Source organism: Anabas testudineus, chromosome 19 (assembly GCF_900324465.2).
Source record: "Anabas testudineus chromosome 19, fAnaTes1.2, whole genome shotgun sequence".
Taxonomy (NCBI): Eukaryota; Metazoa; Chordata; class Actinopteri; order Anabantiformes; family Anabantidae; genus Anabas; species Anabas testudineus.
In genome coordinates, this window is record NC_046628.1 from 17,609,064 (window position 1) to 17,618,092 (window position 9,029).

The following is a 9,029-nucleotide window of genomic DNA, read 5'->3' on the forward strand; positions in this document are numbered from 1 at the left end:
CGTGTTATCACACACGTGTAAAGCACTTTAAACCTGTCTGATAAACTCTCAGAGTGTAGTGTTCCCGAGTTCCTGCTCATGTGTCCTGACCTTGATCTGTTACTGTTGAACCATATCAATAAACAGCCCAATGTTAGCGAAGAGTCTGCTGCTGTGCTCACAACTCACTTTCACTAATGGAGTTCCCATCAGAGCAGGAAACAGCTGCAGCTGCACAGTCCGACCTGCTCCTCCACATCACCAGTTAGCTGCTGTCACCTCGTTTCTGAGTTCCCTTTTCACTTTGTCGACTTGTGCTCGTAAACATTTGCTCAGTCGAGCGGCGTTTGGTGAAACGTGGGGAGTAGTGCTTTCATTCTTTTCATTCTTCCTCTTGTGGTTTAAATATTCAGCTCCTGGCAGAAACACTTCCCTGACGGTTGCCATCTTCTTGTTTTATTCATGAAGTGTGAGTGTGCAGTTTGATATACAGCAGCTCTGAGACAGTGATGACTTTAGATGACCTCCATATTCACCAAACTTCCAGGAATCACCACTCACTGGATTTCATTTAATGCGAGTTTAAGATCATAACGTGAGCTTTGACCTGCAGCAGACAGATTTACTAAAGTTCCAGCTGGTGAATCTAAAGCTGCTGACTGAAGGATAAAGTACTTTGGTTACCACGTAGAAATCTAAGAGTGTTCATAGCAACAGAGGAGACCCTCTTTACACCTCAGATCGAAACCAGACCCTGGTTTAAAGCCAGACTGATGTGACTGATGGACTGGGTGGGAGCAGATCAGTGTGGCTGCCTGCCAGCAGCTATAATTAGCTTTCTAAGTTCAGGAGAGACAGAACTGGATTTGGTCCAAACTTTTATGATGGATATTTTTCCCTGAAATGTGACGCAGCCACGAGACATGGAGCAGTCAGCTCTCACTGTTTCAGTGCAGGACCAGCAGGACATTTAATATTCAGGCACAAACATGTCTCACCGTGCTTCTTTCAGTTTGGATCCAGTTCTCATTTTGCAAAACTCACATTCACTAAACTGTAATCATACATAAAAGAAATCTCTAGAACTGAATCTTCCACCTGAGGAACATTGTTAAAATTAGGATTTTAACAGGATGCTGAAAAACTAGTCCATGCATTTGTTACTTCCAGACTGGACTATTGTAATTCATTATTAATAGTTTGTCCCAATAACTCATTAAAAAGCCTTTAATTTAAGACTAGACTTCAAACTTTCCTTTTTTATAATCTTATAGTTAGAGATGGATCAGGTGACTCTGAACCATCTCTTAGTTCTGCTGATATAGGTTAGTCTGCTGGGGGACCTCTACTGATACACTGAGCTCCTCTCCTCTCTCCTTTCTCCTCTCTCCATTCAAATTCTACCATTTCATGTCATTAACTTTGTGTCTTCTCTCTCCTGTAGTTGTGTTTCCTCCTCTCTGTTCTCCTCTCCTCTGCTTGCTAATTATGTTTTACTGAGAAGCCAGAAACAAAATAGATTTGACTTTTATACCTTATTGTACTGACTGAGGACGTTTAAAGGCAAAACTCTGATGCTGCTGAAACCGACCCTAAATAATTTGTTTAAATAATTTTGAACCTGCACGCTTGTTGTATAGTGATTTCTGCACATTTCATTATTCATAAACCATCTCTGGATGACTACAGACACCAGTGTGCAGACAGCCAAAACTGTAATTAGAGAAGTTTGGGTGTGAACGTTAATTAACTACAGCTACAATTTCAGTATAAAACATGATTGGAAACCCTGCAGCAGCAGATTGCAGTGCTCTGCATACTGTTTAGCACAAGAGCCCATCATTTATCCACTTATGTCTGCAGGAAGATGTTCTTTTTTATTATTAAACTAAATCACATATGGTTAAAGTGCACATTCGCAGGTGGAAATGACAAGAGCAGTCGCTGGGTGTCATTAGTGGCCAGGTCACAATCGTGGTTGAAACATGTGGGGATCATAAGAAGCCAGCAAGTGAACGTGAGTTTGGAAAATGTGATCAGTTCAAGAAATGTGTTAAGTCCTTTAATTAGTACAAACTTCAGCTTCAGGTGGATGATAAATCGGCATCTCATCGTTTGCTGCTCGTCAGCTGGGAATAAAACCCTGACTTCAAAGTTGAAGGGATTTTCCCTGAACCCCCCTCTCCCTTGTTTGACCCTTGTCTTGTCCCTCCCTGCATCTCCTGCTCCTCCTCTTTCCATTAACCTGCTTTTATTCCTCCCCCTCCGCCTCTACTGTACAGCAGTCCCTCATACTCTGGGTTATTAATGTCCTCATGCTCCATTTCTCTGTTCACTGAGCGGAGAGGAATCGTGGGCCGGCAGCTTGAGAAGGTCAACTGCATTTGTCTGGGTGCTCCGAATATGATGTTTTCATTGGTTTATGTATGTCATCCTGAGATGGGGCCAATGCAAAGACTTTATAATAAACATTTCTTGAACTAAAGAGTATCAATTTTAATTTTCTCAATATTAAATAATAACTTGTTTTTTTGTCTGACCACAAAAAAACATCTATATACCACTATACAGTGAAAGATAAAATAAATAATCAGTTCAGAGAATGTTTAGAAAAATAATCATCTAAATGATCAGCAAATAGAATTGTGTTTTTATTATTATTATTTAATAATTTATCCCCGTTTTAACGCCACAGAGAGAAAAGTGTTGGTCTGTCTTACTGAAGACTGAATGTGTTTTTGCTGCGTAACAAAAAGGACAACGCCACAGCAAGACTCCAAGACTTGATTCTGCCTGTCAGAGTTCATTTCTCACTAATGACAGTCTCAGTGTCTCCTAACAGATGCTGTGTCCTTCATATAAAACCAGCTCCAGGCTCTCAGGTGAGTCTTTCCACTGTGTGAGGTCCGATTTCATTTACACTCCCAGGCTGAGAAAAGGTCACAATATGCTCAGAGAAGGGCCAGCGACACAACAGATGGTCAGGACTGATATGACTGTGTGTCAAACTACACACCATTAATCTAGAGCGGACGGTTAAGTCACAAACACACACTTTCATATGCTAGGGCGCGTTTGTTTGTAAGACGAGCTCTCAGCAGAGAATAAAAACGGTCACAGGCCAAAGTTCTGCTATAGCAGCAGGATCATCTTCCCTTTTCGCTCAATGATAAATGAATCAATAGTAACTAGATCGGCTGCTGCTGCTTGGTCTGAATCACAACCAAGATGAAACACAACAAAACATATGATGGCTTTAGACAGTGTTCATCAGGGTTCAATCTCAGGCCCCCTCTTCTTCACAATATATACTCATAAAACAAACCTTCATATGTCATTAACTGAACCTGTTCCGTCTTCCATGATGTCCTCCATCTCTCATTACTCTTCCTCTCACTCCACCATGTGCTTGTTTCCTCCTCTCTGGCTTTTATGGTTTCAGTCTCTCTAGATCACTAGAGGACAGATATTCTTAGTACAGGGCAGAGTAACATAACCTCATCTACCTGAAATCCTCTAGAAGAAGCAATATCATCATGAAACACTGGGATTTGGAGCTGCATCATTAAATTACACCAGCAGGCTCCAACTGATTGGTTTTAATCATTTCAGGTAATTTCAAAAAGAAAATAACTGTTGACAACAAACAACATGATGATGATTGATGACATAATCAAAAATAAGTCAACTGCCACTAAATATAAATGAAATTAAAGTCTGTCATCAGCCTCTCCGTTAAAACGGCTCCTTATCAAAATAGAAAAGCAACATTTAGCTGGTGTGTTTTATTATTCATGGCTGCTGGTTAGACGCAGCCTGAGGGTCACGAGGCTGTGGACGGTATTTGATCCACGGAGGATAAGCAACAAGTTTCCTGATGTTCACAGTCACTAAAGGAAACAGCCAGTGAGACTCAAAGAGACGTTAAGTTAGTTTGAATGATTCTGATATCAAATTCTGAGGTGATTTAAGGTAGTATTATTATTTATATATTATAAAGACTAACATCTGCTCATGTGTTTACCTTTGTTGATACCGTTACAGTTATTATCAAGACAACTCTATTTAAGATGTCTGGTTATGTTTTACTGTAAACTGTTTCTCAACTGATGCTAAAATACCCATCATCATAAACTTAATATATTCTGGTCCAGCTCATGAGGAGAATCTGACATGAAGTAATGTGGATGGTTTGGGTTACACAGCACCTGAAGTTGAAGCTGGACGTGGACTAATCCTGGAACAAATGGAGGACAGCAGGTCAAATGCTCAACCCAGTTTGAACAGATCTGAACTGCACACACCAGTTCTCCATAATCTGGTTCCATCAAGACCCAAAATAGATCCACACAAAAAATGTGACGTCAACCTCGTGCAAAATCCAAAAACAGAGCACACGGCAAACCAGAAGCTGGAGGTATGTTTAGGAGAAGAATGATGGACAGGAAGTGTTTTCACTGATATGACACACACATCATACACACACACACACAGAATATGGCTGACTGACCAGGACCAGGTCTGAATGGGCCTCGAACACGGACTACAGTCTGGTCTGAGGAATCCAGTGTCTCTGTTTCGCCTCCACAGACATTTTCACTCTTCCACTGAGTGATGGTTTAGTCTGGTCTCTAACTGGTTAAACTGGTTAAAATGCTCTTGCTAGTGCGTCAACATTTAGCTGTACACACAGGGCTCGGTTTATTATGTACGATGGTTTCAGACAGGTGCTGATTCACGACTCAAACTACCTCTGAAGAAATTACTCTTATCAGGTTTCAACTAATCGTAAAATTCATCATCAGTTTATCTGCTGCTTATTTCTTTGATTAATTATCTTGGAGCACAGGTAACAGGTGAGACCACTGAACAATATTCACTTTAAAATCAAGTATTAAAGTCTCAGTAAAATACTGATAAGCACACTGATAATGAGATGAAACTCTAATTCTTGTTTTATATGTCATCATTACCATTTTAATAACTTCAGTTCCATAATGTGCTCTTATCTTACACGGTGTTTACCTCTTTGATAACAGTTTATAGTATATAATAAGGTTACTCACAAACAGCAGCTTAAGTTATGTTTTTAATGTAAAAAGAACATGACGGCCTCTTTAAACACGCTGTAAATTTAAAAACGTATCAGTAACAAACTACTGATTATGAAGAGTAAACAAGGTAACGTACATTTCACACATGATCTCAGGAGCTACAGGTGAAAGTAGAGCTGCTATTAATGAAAGGGTTCATTAATAAAAGAGTAAAAAGTTGGTATTAACCGACTCTTAAGATTTATTATTTCACTAAACGGTTCCTGGATTAAATCTGAATTTCTGATTTTTTATGCTGGATTTTATATTTTTATATACAGAGTGTGAGGTTTGTGTAGAAAAGCTGTTTTGTATTCAGTCATATTTGAACTGATATGAACACTAAATGAAACCTGTTCAGTCTAATTCTACTGCATCTTATCTTGTGATAGGTCCAAGTCCTCTTCCTGTCGACCTCCCCTCTTTGTCTGATTCCTTCTTCTATTCCCGTTCTCTCCTATTCTCTGTTTTCTTTTACCACTGATCTGATGTCCTCTGTCTGCTGATAGATTTTGAAGGCAGGAAATGTTTGTTGAATCTTTCAATCTCAGACTGTCTGCAGTGTTTCCTCCCTCTGATCAAATCAGAGGCCAGAGAAGAACCACTAAAATACACTGCAAACGGTCAAATCAAACATTTTCCTCTTTGGTTTCTGTGAAAGAAGTTTCTACGAGCTGTGACAAGGTGCAGAGGATAAGGTTAAAGTGTTGACGACCTGTTGTCACCTGGATATACTGCAGGCAGCAGAAAAACCTCAGACTGGTCCTTTAAAGAAACGGTCTTGTGCTTTTCTGTTTCCCACTGGAGTTTCTGTGGCTGCCTCAGTATCTGTGCCACATTAGCAGCGACCCAGTCTTCCTGTAAACCCTGTTCTGTTCTTAATATGCAGTTCGACCCACAGTTTGTCCAACACGCTGCTGGATTTCCAGAAGTAGGTTTCTTGGTCTATTTGGATCAAGTGTGGTGGATTAGCAGAGTTCTCTCCTCAGGAGTTTGGTGCTGGGCAGCAGAGAGACAGAGCTGCTTTGTGGCAGATTAATGATGGTGGGGGTGGTGGTAGGAGGGGGTGCGTTGGAGAGAGTGGAGGTCCAGAACTCCCAGCACAACAGGGATGTTGTCTGTGCCAAGTTGCTATGAAACCAGACGGGAGGGGGCTCGAGGGACGAAGGGTACCAGCACTGGAGATCAGTAAAAGGCTCCAGGCAACACATGCTGAACACACTCAAACACTGAATTACTTCAGGTACCTGTTGGTAAATTACCTTTTAGTGCTGATTTAATAATGATGATTAATAATCATCATTATTAAATCAGCACTAAACATTTTAACGACAAACACACTGAATTACTTCAGGTACCTGTTGGTAAATGCTGCCTTTAGTGGTGCTGATTTAATAATGATGATTAATAATCATCATTATTAAATCAGCACTAAACATTTTAACGACAAACACACTGAATTACTTCATGTACCTGTTGGTAAATGACCTTTTAGTGCTGATTTAATAATGATGATTAATAATCATCATTATTAAATCAGCACTAAACATTTTAACGACAAACACACTGAATTACTTCATGTACCTGTTGGTAAATGACCTTTTAGTGCTGATTTAATAATGATGATTAATAATCATCATTATTAAATCAGCACTAAACATTTTAACGACAAACACACTGAATTACTTCAGGTACCTGTTGGTAAATTACCTTTTAGTGCTGATTTAATAATGATGATTAATAATCATCATTATTAAATCAGCACTAAACATTTTAACAACAAACACACTGAATTACTTCAGGTACCTGTTGGTAAATGCTGCCTTTAGTGGTGCTGATTTACAAAGGTTAGACCCAGATTTAGATTATACCCGTTAAACATCAGCTGTTTTTAAAGTACTGAACACATTTAGTCCGTTAAACTGATAAAATATAATCAGAAATAATGTTTCTGTATCTCTGGACAGAACTTCACGACACCCCTGAGGTGGTTCTGTCGCTCGTTCCACTTTAAACAATAGAAAATAATTCAAATTCCACGTTAACATCACCGAGGTGAAAGAGCAAACACAGAGAGAGGTCAGCAGAGGCAGACAGCTCCTGATAGGAATAAACTGAATCAGCAGCACAGAGATGCAGCGATGTCAAAAAGGAGAAGTCAGTGAGTTTAGGTCATTAAAGCAAAGACTCAGCAGCAGAACAGGGAGAGAACCGGACCTCTCACAGCCTCAGGATTAATCATTAGCCACGAGCTAAATGATGATTCTGCTTTAAAGTGGAGTCGTAAAAGCTTCTCACTAATAAACCTCAGAGACCAACAAAGACTGAGGAAGACGACGACGGACCGTTGGTTTAAATGGAGGCTTTGGTTCTGCACCTTCTATAAAAACTGTTCTGATATTTGGGTTTTACTTGATTCCAGCTGAGATTGTTTCACGTGTGGTTTGAAACCGTTGGAGGCACTGACAGAGTTTTACAGTTTAATCTTTAATAGCAGCAGCTGCTAAACTCTGGATCTCACAGTGCTGGTTCCTGTTTACTGTTGTTCAGGAAAAGAGCCTGGAGAAATCAGGGATTTGCCAGAAACTGAGGAAAACTAGATAAAATTCCTTGTGCGAGCGCTGATGCAGAACTTTAATGAATTATTCACACGTTGCTTTGTTCTTATTCTTTGAGAACAGTCTGGAAATTATTAATTTTTCAGCAGCTGGGAGTAAACTCATCGTTAGCTTCTCTCATCGTTGTCATTTCCAGAAGTGAACGATCAATTCAAAGTCCTGGCAGCATCAGGACCGAGTCCAGTCCACAAGCTGGACTCAAAAGACCTGAACCACAGTCTGGATCCATCTATGTACTGAAATGTTGGAGAAAAATAAAACTAAACTAATTCTATACAAGAACCGAGTTCTTTTTGTTTGTTTCTATGATGTTTTACTGTATCTGTATCAAACTGATTCTTCATCTCAGCAGGGACTCAAAGAACCGGAGGGCTAAAGAAATCCAGCAGAGTGGAGACGCCAGAGACAGAACGACAGATGGAGAAAGGACTGAACCCTCGCCAGACACAGGTCAGCAGGTTCCCTCTGGAACAAAACCAGAACAACAGCAGCTTCTGTTCTGCTGCCGTCAGTGGAGCTGAGAACACTGCAGGTAGAACCAAACAAGACAGAACCAGCAGAACTAAAGGATTAGAAGAACCGCAGAATTAAAAAAAACAGAAACAAAACAAGAACGACAGCTGTGGAAGGATAAATAATGCGGAGGACTAAAGAAAGCTAGAGGAACCAACCAGGGATTCTACAGACAGGGACATAAAGGATAAAACCTGAGGGGTCAAACCTTACAGAACAAAAAGTATGACAGAACCTGCAGAACAAGTGGTGAGCAGAACAGAAGAGAACAACTACAGAACAGATGGCAGAACCAGAAGGTAGAGGTCAAAGAAAGAAAAGACAACAAGAGAAACAAAGAACAACAGGACAGAACTAAGATCTCAGAAACAAATCAACGAGAGAACAGAAAGAACCAAAGCACAGAACCTGCAGAACAACACTACTAAGTAAACAGGTCCAGAAAGGTCCAGGCAACAAGGAGTGAAATCTAACTGTTTAGTTTAGAACAGAACCACTGCAGAGAACCTGGTTCTGCAGGATCATTAGTGAGCAGCCACATGTGAAGGTTTGAAAAGAAACCAGAGCCACTTCAGAGTGGAACCAAACTGAACCAAAGAATGGAAACAGGGGACTAAACACGTCAGGAGTGTGGTTGTTCCCACGGGGAACACACAAACATGGAGAACGGTCACATCAGCCTCGTCTCTGCACTGAACTACTGCAGAACCTCAGCTGGGGGATGTGTTCCAGCTGAGGTTCTAGCTGGATGCTGATGTAGTGGTCGACATGTGGAAGACGTTACGCTGCTGGATGTTTTTATAATAGCAATAATAAAAGTAGCTGC

At 40.4% G+C, this 9,029-nt stretch overlaps 1 protein-coding gene across 3 annotated transcripts in view; it reads right to left on the bottom strand.

Moving 5' to 3' along the window:
• Positions 1-9,029, bottom strand: part of LOC113156270 (serine-rich coiled-coil domain-containing protein 2-like) — a 30,037-nt gene that overhangs the window by 19,971 nt on the left and 1,037 nt on the right. The window lies entirely within an intron of this gene.